A 19681-nucleotide genomic window follows, 5' to 3' on the forward strand; every position below is an offset into this window, starting at 1 on the left:
CTAATCTGTTAACTCATAAACTGATTTTTTAAAACTTCTTTTATTTTACTTTTCATTTCTAGAAGCTTTATTTACTTTCAAATTTGCCTGATCATTTTGATAGTTTCTTATTTATTGATAATTTTAAAATATCATGCTAATAATTTAATTTTTGTATTCTTTATCTGATCCTCTAATTTATGAAGTTTTTGGAGGTCTAAATTTGTTATCATTTTGCTGACTCTTACTCATGGTAACTTGTTTCCTTATGTGTTTGGTATTGTGAGTTCACACAATTTATTAAATTCAATATATAGAATCATGAAGGTCTAAATGTGATTGCTTTCCTTCAAAGAGGATTTATGCTTGCTTCTAAATTATTAGAAGCAAGGGTGGTATAAATATGGAACTATTTTAGCTCTGCTCATGAACTCCAGTTAATTATTTGAGTCTCAAATTCAGCTCTTTTTCTTCGAGGCAAGACCTACATTCTGCCTCCCAATATTAGTGTTGGTATTGGCATCTAACTCCAATGGAACCTCCACTTCAGAATTTACTAACCCCTCACAATTCAGGTTTCACATCACTGTGTCTTTATTTTGGCTCTTGGAAATTTCCTTCACTTTATTGAATGTCCAGCAAAGCTTTAAAAAAATATGCTTGTTGTATTTTATCCAGGATATCATTACACAGTAGTAGGAAAGCCCTTCAGAGTATGTAGTCCAACATTTTGCTGGAAGCAGACCTTTCAATATTAATTTTTTCAGAAGAATTTCTGAAGGTATTATGTTCCAAAAAATGTTTATTTTGATTGTTAATGTATTAAGTATACAAATTGATAAGGGGAGAGATAGCATTTTCTATACATATATATTTTTTCTATTTAATTTGTTTCCTTTATGTCCATCATGTTTATGCTTTTCAGTATAAGTCTTGCATGTTTCTTAGCAAGTTCATAACTAGACATCCTTCAGATTGTTTTTTTTGGTGATAGTTGTCAATGTAATGTTTTTATCATATATAGTAAAACTTTCAATTTTTGCATATTATGTAACCAACTACTTAGTAAAGATTCTCACATTTCTAAAAGTCTTCAATTGATTCTCTTAGATTATCTACATATTCAATCATTTTATCTGTGAATAATAATATTTTTGCCTCTTTCGAAGTTAGTATTTTTGATTTTGTAATTTTGTCTTTTGCATTGGCTATGACTATCACAAACCTACATGTTCTTGCATTAAAACTTTCCAAAATACAAGATACCTATGTAGCATACACTGAAACTGGAAATTAAACAATTGACCATAAAACTATCTATGTGCAGGTGTTTTAGTCCTTTAGCTATTATTAGAAAGGCATATTATGCCAACAACAAGTTGGTTTTAGATTTGTTTTATTTTTGGACTCGGCTTCCAAGTGATTAAATTAATTGCATCCTGAATTTGATCTCTAGAGAGATTCATGGGTTGGAGTCTCAAAAGGGGATCCTCAGCTCTCCACAAAAATGCACAGTATCAGATTATTTTTAATTATTTCAGTAATATCTAAATCTCTTTTAGGCACTGAAAGAGGTGCCTTAATCTTTAGGAGCACTGTTAAATAATCCTGTATATGTCTTTTCTCTAAAGTAATATAGTTTTCCTTAACCTTTACTATTAATTCCTATTTTCCAACACTTTCATCATTTTCATGAGTATTCTGTAAGTCTTCTCTAAAAGCTCTGTCTTTCTGAGGTTATACAACTTATTGTTGGCTCACAATCAGTCTAATAAGTATCCACCCAGGATAAAGAGGGATAATTATGAATAGTTTGCTACATATTGCCCTTCCTTTCTGGATGCTAGGATTTTATTTGCATCTTTAATAGCTTTACTTAATTAGACTTATTTTCAGGTTGTGATGCTTCATTCTTTAAATCCTTTTCAGCCTGGGTGGCTCAGTTGGTTAACCATCTGCCTTCAGCTCAGGTCATGATCCCAGAGTTCTGGGATTAAGCCCCACATCAGGCTCTCTGCTCAGTGGGGAGTCTGTTTGTCCCTCTCCCTTTGCCCCCTCCCGAGTTTGTGCTCTCTCTTTCTCTCTCAAATAAATAAAATCTTAAAAAAAAAAATCCTTTTCAGTCATACTTGCATATAGTCTGTGTTCAATAAGAAGTCATATCAACTAAACCTCTTCTCTTCTTTGGACAATGTCATTAGAAAGTGTTAATAGATCTTTATTAGAATAAGGAAACCATTATATTTTGTGTCTAGATTTCAGCTCACACACTCTCTGGACCCAATCGCTTTTGGCAACATTTAGTGGACAACATAGCCATGTTGACTTGATAATTAAGCAGTAAAATGAGTACTTAACTATATTAAAAACAATACTCAGGAAGTAAGAGTTATAGGTGTGTTTTAAACTTGAGGAAGTCTTTCGGTCATTAAAAAACTAATGATAAGCCCTAGAGAGATGGCTAATTCTATAACTGGGGTGAGAGGTACACGGTCTGAGCCAGAGAAAGTAGTGCCAGAGGGGCACCTGGCTGGCTCAGTCAGTGGATTGTGCAACTCTTGATCTCAGAGTCGGGAGTTTGAGCTCCATGTTGGGTATAGAGCCTACTTAAAAAAAAAAAAAAAAAAGAGTAGTGCCAGAAAATAAGAAAGTGCTCAAACACTCACCCATAATGAGGGGGATATGTTGAAGGGCTTACGTAGTCCTCTGAAAGAGCTCACAAAAGCCAAAGCTGGAGGGGCGCCTGGGTGGCTCAGTCAGTTAAGGGTCTGCCTTTGGCTCAGGTCATGATCTCAGGGCTCTGGGATCAGCCTCGCATTGGGTTTCCTGCTCAGCGGAGAGCCTGCTTCTCGTTCTCCCTCTGCTGATCCCCTTGCTGTGCTCTCTCTCTCTCTGTCAAGTAAATAAATAAAATCTTTTAAAAAAAGCCAAAGCTGGAAAAAGTTGAACAACAAAATAAATGAATTAGCATTGGATTATAACTCAAAGTCTAAAATAAACATCCTTAAGCCCATACTGGTATAAATAAATGAATACATGAGAGAGAATAGACAAGTATTGCATGCACGATTCCAAATAACTTACATAGATGATCTACTTTTAAAGGGATGAAGCTGGAAAGAGCCCAGATCAACAGATGAATGGATAAAGATGTGGTGTATATATACAATGGAATATTACGCAGCCATTAAAAAATGAAATCTTGCCATTTGCAACGATGTGGATGGACCTAGAGGGTAATCCTAAGCAAAATAAGTCAATCAGAGAAAGACAATTATCATATCATCTCACTCATATGTGCAATTTAAGAAACAAGGCAGAAGATCATAGGGGAAGAGAGGAAAAAATGAAACAAGATGACATCAGAGAGGGAGACAAACCATAAGAGACTCTTAATCTTAGGAAACAAACTGAAGGCTGCTGGAGGGGAGATGGACATTGGGGAGGGTATCTAGGGGCAGATGCCCCTAGACTTTTTTTTTTTTAAAGAGGGAAGGTGAGGGACGCCTGGGTGACTCAGTTGGTTGAGCGTCTGCCTTCGGCTCCAGTCATGATCCCAGGGTCCTGGGGATCAAGTCCCGCATTGGGCTCCTTGTTCTCAGGGAGCCAGCTTCTCCCTCTGCCTGCCGCTCTTCCTGCTTGTGCACTCTCTCTCTCTGACAAATAAATAAATAAAATCTTTAAAAGAGAGAGAAATAGAGAATGTGTGATTTTATAGTGGAGAATCCTGGCAAACACTAGCTCAAGCCAAGTGACTAAAGCTAACATCAACAATGATAAGTCATACTGATAGTATTGATAGTAGTCATAATGATAAGGTTTGATGAGATGGTATTTTACCTCTGTGATCTTCCTCCCCAAAACCCATAACTTCAGTCTATTCATGCCAAAAACATCAGGTAAATTTCACAGAAATACCTGGCCAGTATTCCTCAGAACTGTCAAGGTCATTAAAAACAAAGTCTCGTTAAACACTACATCAAAAACTAATGATGTATTATATGTTGGCTAATTGAACATAATTAAAAAAAAGAAATTATATTAACAAAAACCAAACAAACAAAGTCTGAGAAATTGTCACAGCTGAGGATAGCCTAAAGATACATGAGTACTAAATATAATGTGATGTCCTGGATGAGATCCTGGAACAGAAAAGGACATTAGGGGAAAATGGGGGAAATCTGAATAAACTATGGATTTTACTTAATAGTAATGTATCAATATTGTTTCATTAATTTTGACAATATATCATACTAACAATGTAAGATGTTAATAATAGGAAAACTGGATATGGGATATATGTCTCTGTACTATCTTTGTAATAATTTCATACATCTTAAACTGTTACAAAGTAAACAGTTCATTTAATAAATAATTTTATTTATTTTTTAAATATTTTATTTATTTATTTGACAGAGAGAGACACAGCAAGAGAGGGAACACAAGCAGAGGGAGTGGGAGATGGAGAAGCAGGCCTCCCGCAGAGCAGGGAGTCCAACACGGGGCCCAATCCCAGGACGAAGGCAGGTGCTTAATGACTGAGCCACCCAGGCACCCCAGTAAATAATTTTTTTTATTTATTTTTTTTTAAAGATTTTATTTATTTATTTGAGAGAGAGAGAGAATGAGAGACAGAGAGCATGAGAAGGAGGAAGGTCAGAGGGAGAAGCAGACTCCCTGCTGAGCAGGGAGCCCGATGTGGGACTTGATCCCGGGACTCCAGGATCATGACCTGAGCCGAAGGCAGTCGCTTAACCAACTGAGCCACCCAGGCGCCCAGTAAATAATTTTTTTAAAAGTCAGTAGTAGGGCTTTGTTTCTTTCATGTTTGGTATTTAAATGACTATCTTGGATAAATATTGATAGCATCCCAATGAAGATCGATGGAGAAAAATGAGAAGTGATAGCTAATTTGTTAAATAAGACGATTGGGATTTTAAAAGATCTCAATGGATTGGAATGATAGACTGATCTTCAGTAAGATTCCATTTCATAAGGCTAAATTTAAATTTATGCTCAAAAATGAATTGCACAAGTAAATTATGTTTGCTAGATGTACCATATATGTGAAAAAATCCTATAGGCTTTATTTTATGATAAACTTGATGCAAGTCTGTAAATTTTTGCTGTCAAAAAAAGTCAGGGCTCCTGGCTGGCTCAGTCATTAGATCATGTGACTCTTGTTCTCAGGGTCATGAGTTTGAGCCCCACATTGGGCATAGAGATTATGTAAATAAATAAAAATATGGGGCACCTGGGTGACTCAGTTAAGCAGCTGGTTCTTAATCTCAGCTGAGGTATTGATCTCAGGGTTGTGACTTCAAGCCTGCATTGAGCTCCATGCTGGGCATGGAGCATACTAATAAAATAAATAAAATTAAAATAAATAAATAAATAAATAAATAAATAATAAGTATTCATCTATAGCAACAGGATTTAGAATGAATGGTAATGTTGCTATTCTCTTACAGTCAAAAAACTCCTTGACTATGAAATCAGTTTAGGAATGGTATACTTTAAAAGATACAAGGCAGATTGGAGCAGATCCAGAGGAGAAAAAGTACAAATGAGGAACACATTTTAGAACACAGTTTCTTCACCTATTTGAAAAGTAACACTGTGAAAAAACTGAGGTTAATTTCATGTGGCTTTAGAAAATAGGATAGAAATAGGATAAAAGTTCTAAGGAGGTAGATTTCAGGAAAAAATTGATTTCTGAAAATAAAATTGTCTAACTCAATATGAGTTCTCTCTCACTGAAGGTGTTCACATAAAATCTCTATTTTAATTTGTTGAAGATCTTGAGGAATTCAAATATTTATGGGGAGTTTTAGTAGAATGAAATGCCCTTAGCTTTTATATTCTTCAATATTTCATTCAATTAAAAAATTTCAAAATACATTATTATTTCCTGTGTCAAAAGCCAAACTCTGCCTACTGAATAAAACAAAGCATAAAGATAAGTTCATTTCAAGGCTTTTGACCTGCAAGCCAGGAACTCAAGGATACAGAAGCAATGAATTCAAAGTTGCTCACAGACTAAGAGATTTTTATGAGATAAATGCAGAAATTATTTGGCTTTTTCAGCCGATTGGTTGGCTAGTATTTTTCTTTTTTTTCTTTTTAAAATTTATTTATTATGTTCAATTAGCCAACATATAGTATATCATTAGTTTTTGATGTAGTGTTCAACGATTCATTAGCTAGTGGCTTTCTTATTTGGATCAGGTTAGTTGAGTCAGGGGAACAAGGAAGTCCAGAGATGGTATAAACAGACTTGGAGTTTGGAGATTGGCTGTTGTCCTCTGCTGATTTCCAAGAAGAGCTGTAAATTCCTATAAGGTTAGGTTGTTTGTTTTATGCACCTGCATTGACCCTTCCCATTTTGTCCTTGACATAAGTGACTCCATTTTAGTTTAGTTCTACACTTGATACTAGTTAATCTTCTGAATATTAAATATTAGGCATTGGGGAAGCAGCATAGCATATAGTGAATAAAATGATAGTCTTTGGAGCAATTGTCTGGGTTCAAGTCTGGTTCTGCCATTTACTATGTTGGTGAGCTGGGGCAAGTTACTTAACTTTAATACGTTGTAGGCTTTACCCAGGCAAAAGCAATTTGTTTCCTTATTTGTAAAATGAGAATAATAGTACCTACTTCATGTCTTTATTATAAGGATTTAATGACATCATATTTATAAAATGCTTAGAGTAGTAACTGATACTTTGTAAGCATTATAAATGTTGAAAAATAATGAGGATTTTTAGTAAGTTTTAAGAGGCCCTAGGATGAAAGTTGCAATCTTTATTTCATATGGTGCAATTAATGTTAAAAAATATAATTTTTCTTCTAATTTACAACTTTTGGTGCTGTTTTGTTATATTTTTAAATAAAAGGGAATCTGTTCATGCCACAATTGTAAAATAATCTAGTAAGATCAGTAAATTAATGATCCCCTGCTATGTAGATATTTATACATTAAATTCTTAATTACTTTATTATTTCCCCCTACATTTGCTCTACATCAAGTGTAAATTCCAAAGTGTTTCTCCCCCAAATTATTTTAAGCCCTGTCTTTCATCATTTTTTTTTGCTCACCCCAAATGCAACAATACCCTTGCTTAATCAACTTAACTTATGTATCTGGAATTGCAACATAAAAGTCCCAAAACAGCACTTGAGAAACTATGATTTATACTTAATGTGTTACAGGTGGCTTCTTAGGAGAAATGCTTATTTCTTGCATCATTAAAATGATAAATTTCTAAATTCTCAAGTTGCATTTCTGTTAAAAGTTTGCTGTAGTTCATTTACTTCCAAATTTGGTTTTGCATACACATTCCCAAATAATACTCTTGACCTTAAGTTTACAAGAGCAAAATTACTATTAAAATCCTAGTAGAAGTAGATGATATTAACAAATTCAGCAACAGGATTTCCTGCTATTAAAACATCATAAGTTATTTAGACTAAACTGTACCAGATTTTGTTCTCAGGATTGGTAAAAAACAAAAAACAAAGCAAAACAAAAAAACACATCAGATCACTATCAAAACCAATAAGATGACCTCACTGTTATTAGGAATTCTCAATCTCAGGAAACAAACTGAGGGTTGCTGGAGTGGTGGGGGGTGGGAGGGATGGGGCAGCTGGGTGATAGACACTGGGGAGAGTATGTGCTGTGGTGAGCGCTGTGAATTGTGCAAGACTGTTGAATCACAGATCTGTACCTCTGAAACAAATAATACATTATATGTTAAAAAAAAGAAGAAGAAGAAGAAGATAGCAGGAGGGGAAGAATGAAGGGGGGGAAATCAGAGGGGGAGATGAACCATGAGAGACGATGGACTCTGAAAAACAAACTGAGGGTTCTAGGGGGAGGGTGGTGGGAGGATGGGTTAGCCTGGTGATGGGTATTAAAGAGGGCACGTTCTGCATGGAGCACTGGGTGTTATATGCAAATAATGACTCATGGAACAGTACATCAAAAACTAATGATGTAATGTATGGTGATTAACATAACATAATAAAAAAAACCAATAGGATGGTGAGAGGATGGGTTAAACAGGTGATGGGGATTAAGGGGTCTACTTGTGATTAGCACAGAGTGACGTATGGAATGCTGAATCACTATATTGTACACCTGAAACTAATATAACATTGTATGTTAACTAACTGGAATTAAAATAAAAACTTAAAAAAAAAAAACAGTAAGAATGTAACGGATGAGGCAATCTCAAATATAAGTTACACCAAAGAAAGCAGCTGCTATAGATTTTAACATGTGATCTGTTACATTGATTTTTGCGAGGTTTTAGCTTCAAATTCCAATTTTAATAAAAAAGATTTATAATGAAATAAGGGCAATAATCATGTCTTGAAAACACATTTGACTATACCTTTGCTAAGTTAATGTTTTACAATTTAAAAGCTACTTTAAAAATGAATATAGAGACCAAACACATGGTTTCAATAAGCTTTGGTGTGATACAGCAACATCTTTTGCTGATTTAAAGATAAAGAGTATATTATACTACAGTAATACAGCTAGGCTGTATTATGCACAAATTGTCAATCAAATGCCCATCATTTTGGTACAAGATAATTAATCCTATATACTCTGTATGTAATATTTTAGGAAAGTACTGTTTTAATAATGAAATGAAGATGGTTATTTAAAAATTTTTTAATATGATAAATGAACTTTAAAGATGTATGAAGGCAATAATTTCTGTATCTTCTAATGTTTAATGACATTCTATTCATGATGAATGATCATATGAACAAGCTATATTAGCCTTATTTGCCCATTTGTTTTTAAGGTTTTTTATTTATTTGACAGAGAGAGAGACAGTGAGAGCAGGAACACAAGCAGGGGGAGTGGGAGAAGAAGCAGGCCTCCTGCGGAGCAGGGAGCCTGATGCGGGGCTCGATCCGAGGACCCTGGGATCATGACCTGAGCTGAAGGCAGATGCTTAATGACTGAGGCACCCAGGCACCCCCTTATTTGCCCATTTTTATCTCTCCTGATTACTTTTTTTAAAAAAGATTTTATTTATTTGACAGAGAGAGAGATAGAGCAGGAACACAAGCAGGGGGAGTGGGAGAGGGAGAAGCAGGCTTCCCACCGAGCAGGGAGCCCGATGTGGGACTCGATCCCAGGACCCTGGGATCATGACCTGAGCTGAAGGCAGACGCTTAACGACTGAGCCACCCAGGCGCCCTCTCCTGATTACTCTTAAGGAAAGATTGTGTATCTACTGATTATTGAGCCTTCCTTGGGCAAAATCATCTATCCTCTATTTAAATCACTTGACAGCTAAAATTGTTTTTGGGAATACAAACAACTTTCTATATTTAAATATCTCCCTGAAGGAAGTAAATTTAATGCCATCCTTGTAGTATTCAAGTCAGGAATTATGGAGTTGTGTTTTTTGAGCTTCTGGGTAATAGAAAAGCTACAGACTCTACCTTAAACATATAGAAGAAACTCAATACAGTAGCCTACCAGGATTTTCCCTAATTGTTTTCTTGTTCAGTCACTTAAAAAAACTTTTACTGTGCCTAATTTATGTCAGACTATGCTATGTATTAATAATATTTTTTAAAAAACATAACATGGTTGTTCTCAAGGACTTTACAATTTAGTGAGTCATACAAGTAACAAAAACTTAAAATATAGTTTGAAAATGCTATGATAAGGTATGCAAAAACATAGCAAAGAGGTATCCTAACTGTATCTCCGATGGCTTGGGAAGGTTTTTTGAATGAGATACTAATTGAATCAAGACTTAAATTGTATGTAAAGTATTCAGGAAAATTTGGTGTAGGATAGGGTGAAAAGAATATTCTAGGCAGAGAACAGCATTTGCAAAGGCAAAGTTTCAAGAGTGTGTGGCATATTATTAAAAACACTAAATACTTAGGTATAACAAGTAAACAGAAGCCTGTTGGTAGAATTAATAAATATTTCTGGAAAGACAAAGTCCAAGTCAAGAAGTATCTTCAGTGATGGCGCCTGGGTGGCTCAGTTGGTTAAGCAACTGCCTTTGGCTCAGGTCATGATCCTGGAGTCCCAGGATCAAGTCCCACATCGGGCTCCCTGCTCGGCAGGGAGTCTGCTTCTCCCTCTGACCCTCCTCCCTCTCATGCTCTCTGTCTCTCATTCTCTCTCTCTCAAATAAATAAATAAAATCTTTAAAAAAAAAGTATCTTCAATGAAATCCTATAAATTAAGTATTTATTCTGAATATGACACATTGTCAGATGTTTAATGATAGCCATCCTACCATTTTTCCTTAGCTATAACATGCATGTAGCAAAATATATTAAGTGTATAACTATGAATTTTTTCTTCCTGTTTTGTTATTTTTTATTCAATATAATTAACAGTGTTATATTAGTTTCAGGTATATAATATAACGATTCAAAATTTCTATACATTACTCAGTGCTCATCATGATTAGTGTACTCTAAATCCCTTGTATCTGTTATCTATTTCACATATCCCCCCCTCCACCTCCCCTCTGCCAACCACCAGTTGATTTCCTATATTTGAGTCTGTTTGTTTATTTGTCTCTTTTTTCTTTGTTCATTTGTTTTATTTTTTAATTTCCACATGTAAGGGAAATCATATGGTATTTATCTCTGTCTGACTTATTTCACTAAACATTGTACCTTCTAGATCCATCCATGTTGTTGCAAATGGCAAGATCTCCATCGTTTTTATGGTTGAATAATATTCCATTATATATGTGTGCCACATCTTTATCTACTCATCTACCAATGGACACTTGGGTTGCTTCCATATCTTGGCTATTGTAAATAATGCTGCAATAAACATAGGGGTTCATATTCTTTTGAATTAGTGTTTTTGTTTTCTTTGGGTAAATACCTAGTAGTGAAATTACTGGACCATATGGAAGTTCTATTTTATATTTTTAAAAGAATCTCCTTACTGTTTTTCACAGTGTCTGCATCAATTTGCATTCCCACAAATAGTGAACGAGGGTTCTTTTTTCTCCACATCCTCACCAACACTTGTTATTTCTGTCTTTTTGATTCTAGCCATTCTAACAGGTGTGAGGTGATATCTTGTTGTTTTGATTTGCACTTCCCTAATGATTAGTGATGTTGAGAATCTTTTCATGTGTCTGTTGACCATTTGTATGTCTTCTTTGGAAAAATGCCTATTCAGGTCCTTTGCCCATTTTAATAGGATTATTTATTTTTTTGGTGTTGAGTTGTGCAAGTTCTTTATATATTTTGGATATTAACCCCTTATCAGATATATCATTTGCAAATATCTTCTCCCATTTGGAAGATTGCTTTGTCATTTTGTTGATGATTTCCTTCACTGTGCAAAAAGTTTTTTGTTTTGATATAGTCCCAATAGTTTATTTTTGTTTTTGTTTCCCTTGCCTGAGGAGATATATCTAGAAAAACGTTCCTATGGCTGATGTCAAAGAAATTACTGCTTATGTTTTCTTCTAGGAGTTTAATGGTTTCAGGTCTCACGTTTACCATCTTTATTCCATTTTTAATTTATTTTTGTGTATAGTGTAAGAAAGTCATCCAGTTTCATTCTTTTGCATGTAGCTGTCCAGTTTTCCCAGCATCATTTGTTGAAGAGACTGTCTTTTCCTCATTGTGTATTCTTGACTCCTTTGTCATAGATCAATTGACCATGTAAGTGTGAGTTTACTTCTGGGCTCTCTATTCTGTTCTATTGATCTTTGTGTCTATTTTTTTGCCATTACCATACTGTTTTGATTACTACAGTTTTGTGGTAAATCTTGAAATCTGGGATTGTGATATCTCCAGTTTTGTTCTTTTCCAAGATTGCTTTGGCTATTCAGTCTTCTGTGGTTCCATACAAATTTTAGTATTATTTGTTCTCATTTGGTTGCAAATGTTCTTGGTATTCTAACAGGAATTGCATCAAATCTGTAGGTTGCTTTGGGTAATATGGACATTTTAACAATACTGGTTCTTCCAATCCATGAGCATGGAATATTTTTCTATTTGTGTCATCTACAATTTATTTCTTTATTTCTTTTTTTTTTCAGTGTGCATTTTCCCCCTGAACTCTTTCTTTCTTTTTCTTTCTTCCTTCCTTCCTTCCTTTCTTTCTTTCTTTCTTTCTTTCTTTTTCTTTCTTTCTTTCTTTCTATTAATTTTTTATTTAAATTCAATTTAGTTAACATATATATATAGTATATTATTAGTTTCAGGGGTAGAATTTAGTGATTTGTCAGTTGCCTATAACACCCAGTGCTCATTACATCAAGTGTCCTCCTTAATGCCCATCATCTAATTACCCTATCCCCCCACCCAATTTATTTCATTCAGTGATTTATAGTTTTCAGAGTACAGATCTTTCACCTCCTCATTTAACTTTATTCCTAGGTATTATATTCTTTTGGTGCAATTGTAAACGGGATTATTTTCTTAATTTTTCTCCTACTTCATTATTAGTGTATAGAAGTGAAATGGGTTTCTGTATATTAATTTTATATGCTGTGACTTTACTGAGTTCATTTATCAGTTCTAGTAGTTTTTTAGTGGAGTCCTTAGAGTTTTAAAAATAAACACCTTTTTAACTATTACCCATATTAAGATGTGCAATATTTCCCACACTCTAGGTTTTCTCATACCCCTTCCCTATCTATAACCACCCCTTACCCAGGTAACCACTATTCTAACATATTATCATGGATTAGTTTTGCCTGTTCTTGTGCTTTTTTTTTAAGACTCTCTTCTTTCACTCAACACAAAATCTGTGAGATGCACCCAGGTTAATGCATGTAATACTAGTGTTTTTTCTTATTGCTGTGTAGTCTCTTTTATGATTTTATCACAGTTGTGTATCCATTCTACTGTTCACTAACATTTACATTGTTTTCTAGTTTTTTGTTACAATAAAACTACTATAAAGATTTTTTTTGGATGTGTTGATATATTGTTTGCATTCTTCATTAGATCTGTTGGGTGGATTCTCCTGGAGTGAAATTGGATGTTTAGGTTTAATAGTTACTGCCAAAAAGTTTTCTGAAGTGGTTATGCCAATTTACACACTAACCAGCAATGTATAAGATTTCTTTTTTTTTTTTCCTTCAATTTTTTATTTAAAGTCTAGTTAGTTAACACACAGCACAATATTAGTTTCAGGAATAGAATTCAGTGATTCATCACTTATATACAACACCCAGGGCTCAACATGACAAATGCCCTCCTTAATACCCATCACCCATCTAGCCCAACACCCACCCACCTCCCTCCATCAATCTCCATCAGTTTGTTCTCTATCTTTAAGAGTCTTTTATGGTCTCTCTCTCTTTCTGTCTCTCTCTTTCTTTTTGAGCCCAAATGTCCACTGACTGATGAATAGATAAAGAAGATGTGGTATATATACACAATGGAATATTACTCAGCCATGGGAAAAAGGATGAAATCTTGCCATTCACAATGACATGGATGGAGCTAGAGTGTATTATGCTAAGTGAAATAAGTCAGTCAGAGAAAGACAAATACCATATGCTTTCACTTGTGTGGAATTTAAGAAACAATACAGATGAACATGTGGGAGGGGGGAAAAGATTTCTATTTGATTCATATCTTCATCAATACTTGAAAGTCTTTTACATTATTAGCTATTCTGGTGGATGCAAACTGGTATTTCATTGTAGTTTTGTTTTTTGGTTTTTTTTTTAGATTTTATTTTTAAGTAATCTCTACACCCAACATGGGGCTCAAAGTCACAACCCTGAGATCAAGAATTGCATGCTCTACTGACTGAGCCAGCCAGGTTCCCCTCACTGTAGTTTTAAAGTGCATTTCCCCGGTAATAATGATTTTAATTTTTTTGGTCATTTGGATATCTTCTTTCAGAAGAACTTGTTCAATTCTTTTGTTATTTTTTAATTAATTTTTTTCCTTTCATCTTATTTGTAGGAGTTCTTTGTAAACTCAGGATAAACTCCTTTGTTAGATGTATGTACTGTGAATATCTTTTCTGGACTATAGCCTTCCTTTGTACTGTCTTACTAGTGTTTTTGATGAACTAAATTTCTTAATTAAGTTTAATTTATTAGTTTTTATTTTAGAGTTAGTGTTTGTGGCCTGTTTAAATCCTTGCCTACCATAAGATCATAAAGATAGTCTCCTATGTTTTCCTCTCTAAACTTAATTGTTTTAGCCTTCACATTTAGAATCATGATTCATCTCAACTAATTCTTATAGATGGTATGAATAGGGGTTAAGGTTCATTGTTTCTCAAACAGGTGTCCACTTTACCTAGCACTATTTTTTTAAAAATCCTTCTGCCACTTAATTGCAGTTACAGCTTCATTGTAAATCAAATGACTATATATTTGTGAGTCTATTTCTGAACTCTATTCTGTAACAGTATTGGTCTATATGTCTATTGTCTTAGTTCAGACTGCTATAACAAATTACCATAGACTGGCTGGTGTGAACAACAAACATTTGTTTCCCACAGTTCTGGAGGCTGGAAGGTCCAAGATCAAGATGCCCACAGAGCCAGTGTCTGGTGAGAGCCTGCTTCCTAGTCTGCAAATAGCACTCTTTTAGTATCCTTACATAGTGGAGAGCAAAGAAATAAGGAGCAAACTCTCCTGTCTCTTCTTCTAGGGGCACTAATCCCAGTTATGATGGCTCCATTCAAGACCTAATTATATTCCAAAGGCCCTACCTCCTAATATTAACATACTGGAGGTTAGAATTTTAACATATGAATGGGGGAGGGACACAAATGTCTATTCTTTTGCCACTACCACAGTGTATTAACTAATGTACCTTTAAAGTAAATCTTCAAATCTTGTTATTCAGGATTATGTTGGCTATTGTAAGTCCTTTGCATTTCCATATAAATTTTAGAATCAGTTTGTTAAATCTTCACAAAACTCAAACCTTTTGGGATTTTGATTAGGACTGTGACACGTAGATAAAATTGGGAGGAATTGACATCTTAATGATATTGAAGGTTTTTTTCTCTGTGAACACGAATTATCTGTCTTTATGAAGGTCTTTAATTTCTCTAAGAAATGTTTTATAGTTTTCAGTATAGCAGCCTTTCACATCTTTGTTAGATTTATTCCTAGGTATTTACTTTGCTCATGTTATTGTCAATGGTGTAGCTTTATAAATTTTATTTTCCATTATTTATACCTAATATATAGAAATACAATTAATTGTTACATAATAACCTTGCATCTAGATACCCTGCCAAAATCAGTTATATTTTGTATATTTTCTTGGGTTTGCAATATATAATCATATTATCTTTAAATACAACTTTTATTTTCTATCCAATCTTCATACATTGCAAAATTTTTCTTATTGCACTGCCTAAGACCTCTAGTATAATAATAGCTTATAGTGAACATTGATGTCACCTTCTCAAATTTAGAAGAGACATAACCTAAGTGTAGGTTTTGTGTAGATAACTTTTATCAGATTTTAAAGTTCCCTTTTTTTCTTAGTTTTTATCATGAATTCATGTTGGACTTTATAAAATGCTTTTGCTGCTGCTGCTGCTGCTGCTAATGGGATGATTGTATTGTTTTCCTTTTTATTCTGTTATGTGGTAAATTAAATTAATTGATTTTTCAAATGTTAAACTATGCTTGCTTCCTGGAATAAATCTAACTTGGTCATGATATGTTATCCTTTTTACATATCACAGGGTTTGATTTGTTAATACTTTTTTTTTTTAGAATTTTGGTATCTAGTTTCATGGGAGATATTGGCCAATAATTTTACTTTTTTACAATGTTTTTATCAGATTTTATAATTAGGGTTATGCTGGCTACATAAAACAAGTTGTAAAGTGTTCACTCTTTCACTATCGTCTGAAGGAGATTGTTAATATTGTTATTATTTCCTTCCTTAAATGTTAGCAATAATTTACCAGTGAAGCCATATGTGATTGGGGTTTTTTTGTGGGGAAAGGGTTTCAGTTTTGAATATAATTTCTTTAACAGGTATAAGACCATTCAGATTTTTTTCTTTTTCTTTCTTCCTTGTTTTTCCTTTTGCTTTCTCTCTCTTTTTTTTTTTTTTTTTTTGCTTTATATATTTTGAAGCTACGTTATTAGGTGTATATAAACTTAGGCTTGTTGTGTATTGCTTTTGAATCAATACTTTTAATCATTATCAAATGTCCCCTTTTATATCTAACAATACTTTTTGTCTTAGGTTCACTTTTTCCCATGTTAACATAGCTGTAAATTTTCTTTGATTAGGGTTTATTTTCAACCTTTACCTGTTCTCATCTTTATAGCATGTCTCCTGTAAACAATGTATTATCAGGTCTTGTTTTTTAGTCATTCCTACAATACTTTTCTTTTAATCAGTGTCAATGTACATTTAAGTACTGATATATTTAGATTTAAATCTATCATCTTGCTATGTTTCCTATTTGTTTCATCTATGTTTCCTTATTTCTCCTTTCCCATAGTCCTCATCTTCTTCTTTTAGGCTAGTGAATTTTTAGTTATACACTTGATATTATTACGTTAAGGATCACTTTAAAGCAGGGTTTCCTCAGCCTCAGCACTATTGACATTTTGGAACAGATAATTCTTTGTCTGTCTGTGCACAGGAGACTGTCCTGTGCATTACAGGGTGTTTACCAGCATCCAAGACCTGTACCCAGTAGCAGCATCTTTCCATCCAAGGTTGTAACATCCCCAAATTTCCAAGACATTTCTAAATGTTCCCTGGGATGGCCAAATTAATCCTGTTTGAGAACCACTGCTCTAAATTAGTGCTAACAGAAATATAACACAAGTTATATATGTAATTTTAAAATTTCTGGTGCCCACATTAATAAAGCAAAAAGAAAGAGGTGAATTTAATTTAAACAATGTTTTTATCTAACCAAATATATTTAAGATATTAGCATTTCAACATGTAATCAATATTAAAAAATGTTAATGAGATATTTTACATTCTTTTTTTCATACTATGTCTTCTAAATCTGGTGAGTTTTACTTTTGCAGTGCATCTTAATTTGAACTAGCTACCATAGGGGCACCTGGCTGGCTCAGTCAGTGGAGCATGCAACTTTTAATCTCGGGGTCCTAAGTTCAAGCCCCACATTGAGCACAAGCCTACTTAAAAAAAAGAAGGAGGAGAAGAACAACAACAACAACAACTAGCTATATCAAGTACTTAATAGCCACATGCAGCCTAGTAGCTACCAAATTGGACAAAACCTTAGAGATGTTGATATTTATTCTTGACTTATTATAATTGTTAGCACATAAGTCAGGAAATTCAGTCGAAGTAAATCAGTACTTCTATCACAATAGAAGAATCTTACAATAGTTTAGCTCCATTTTTTCCTGTCCTCCCTTTGTGACATTGTTGTCACATGTTTTATTTCTACATATGTAATAAACCCTGCAAGACATCATTGTTTCTTTTTAAAAATCTGTATTCTTTTGTACTAACCCACATATTTACCCTTATGGTATTATTTATTCCTTTCTGTAGTTCTGTACTTCTGGGATCATTTCCTTTAACTTGAAAATCTTTTAGAATTTATTATTGTGTGAGGCTATTGGCAACAAAGTCATTTAGCTTTCCTTCTGTCTTTCTGTTACATTTTAAAGAATATTTTTTCTGGGTACAGAACTCTAGTTTGGGAGGGTGTTTGTTTGTTTAGCAATTTAATGATGCCATTACATGGTCTTTTTGGTTTCAGCTGAAAGTCAGTTTGAAATCTTATTGTTGCTCTTTTAAAGAGAATTCTTTCTTTTTCTCTGAATTCTTTCTAATATCTAATAAAGATATTAGTTCTTTTTTTCAGCAGCACATCTTCTTTATCCATTCATTTGTCAAAGGACATTTGGGCTCTTTCTATAATTTGGCTGTTGTTGATAATGTTGCTATAAACATCAGGGTGCATGTATCCCTTTGTAGCAGTACTTTTTGGGTAAATACCTAGTAGTGCAATTGCTGGATTGTAGGGTTGTTCTGTTTTCAACTTTTTGAGGAACCTCCATACTGTTTTACAGAGTGGCTGCACCAGTTGCTTTCCCACCAACAGTGTAAGAGGATTCCCTTTCTCAGCATCTTCACCAACACCTGTTGTTTCCTGTGTTGTTAATTTTAGCCATTCTGACTGGTGTGAGGTGATATTTCATTGTAGGTTTGATTTGTATTTCCCTGATGATCGATGATGATCAATGATGCTCATGTGTCTGTTAACCATCTGTATGTTTTCTTTGGAAAAATGTCTATTCATGTCTTCTGCCCATTTTTAAATTGGATTATTCATTTTTTGGGTGTTGAGTTTGATAAAGTCTTTATAGATTTTGGATACTAACCCTTTATCAGATATGTCGTTTGCAAATATCTTCTCTCATTCCATAGGTTGCCTTTTAGTTTTGTTGATTGTTTCCTTCAGTGGGCAGAAGCTTTTTATTTTTATGAAGTCCCAATAATTTATTTTTGCTTTTGTTTCCCTTGCATCAGGAGAAAGAAGTTGCTATGGCCAATGTCAAAGAGGGTACAGCCTGTGTTCTCCTCTAGTATTTTGGTGGTTTCCTGTCTCACATTTAGGTCTTTCATCCACTTTGAATTTATTTTTGTGTATGGTGTAAGAAAGTGACCCAGTTTCATTGTTTTGCTTGTGGCTGTTCAGTTTTCCTCATACCATTTGTTGAAGAGACTGTCTCTTTTCCATTGGATATTTTTTCTTGCTTTGTTGAAGATTATTTGACCATAGTGTCATGGGTTCATTTCTGGGTTTTCTACTGTGTTCCATTGATCTAAGAGTGTGTGACTCTTGATCTTGAGGTTTTAAGTTTGAACCCCGCATTGGATGTAGAGATTACCTAAAAATAAAATCTTCTAAAATAAAATAAAATAAAAATCTCTTCAAGTTTTAAAACCATATTTGTTAATAGTGATTTTAAAGTCCTTATCTACTATTTCCAACATATGTATCATCTGTGGTTCTGGCTCTGTTTGTTTTTTATCTTGATTGTTGGTATCATTTTTTCTCTTTATGTGTATTGTAATTTTTAATTATATGCAGACATTTTGTATAATGTGACCATAGAGAGTACTGGTGATGTTATTTTCTCCCAGGGATAGTCCACTCTTTTCTCTGCTAACTAAATGAATTAAGGTAAAGATCACTTCAGTACAATCTGGAAATGAACTAGGTGAAAGCTGAATTATACTTCTAGTGAAACTCAGTCCATCTCTGACTTATCCCTGATCCTTAGAAGGGGCCTCTAAGCTTTTAATTGGAATTTTAGTAAGTCTGCAGACTGACCTACTGTGGGAGAAGCCTAACACCCTACTGGACATTCATTCAGAGGTTTGAACAACATGAAACCACAAGAGATTTCACTCTACCTTTTCAGCCCAGCCCCATCCTTTAGTGTGACCATTCCAGGCTTTTGACTGAAAGACTGGTGAGTCTCTGTCTTCTCAGCTCTCAAAATTTCTTTGGAAAGTTTTACGTTTTAAACTTAATCTTTTGCTTCTCTTCTCATACAGTTATGAAATCTGGCAAATTTATTGGGAGGGAGAACTGCTGTGTGTTTGTTGCAGGCCTATTTACTTTAGCAAGACTCTTTGTCTTCCTGCCCCATGCAATTTCACTTTTGCTCCCTGGCCCAGGCCCTCCAGCTTCCTGCTCCACTCAGTTAGAAAATGTCC

General features: G+C 34.2%; 1 protein-coding gene across 1 annotated transcript in view; it reads right to left on the reverse strand.

Annotated features, from left to right (window-relative positions):
• CUNH1orf185 (chromosome unknown C1orf185 homolog) overlaps window positions 1-2778 on the reverse strand; it is a 98200-nt gene extending 95422 nt beyond the window's left edge. Inside the window, exon 1 of the mRNA XM_035018593.1 lies at window positions 2646-2778. The gene's annotated coding sequence lies outside the window, so the exon portion shown is untranslated. The remainder of the gene's footprint in view (window positions 1-2645) is intronic.
• Between the last annotated feature and the right edge of the window lie 16903 nt (window positions 2779-19681).

This window comes from Mirounga leonina, unplaced genomic scaffold (assembly GCF_011800145.1).
Source record: "Mirounga leonina isolate KUSES-001 unplaced genomic scaffold, KU_Mleo_1.0 Mir_173, whole genome shotgun sequence".
NCBI classification, from domain to species: Eukaryota; Metazoa; Chordata; class Mammalia; order Carnivora; family Phocidae; genus Mirounga; species Mirounga leonina.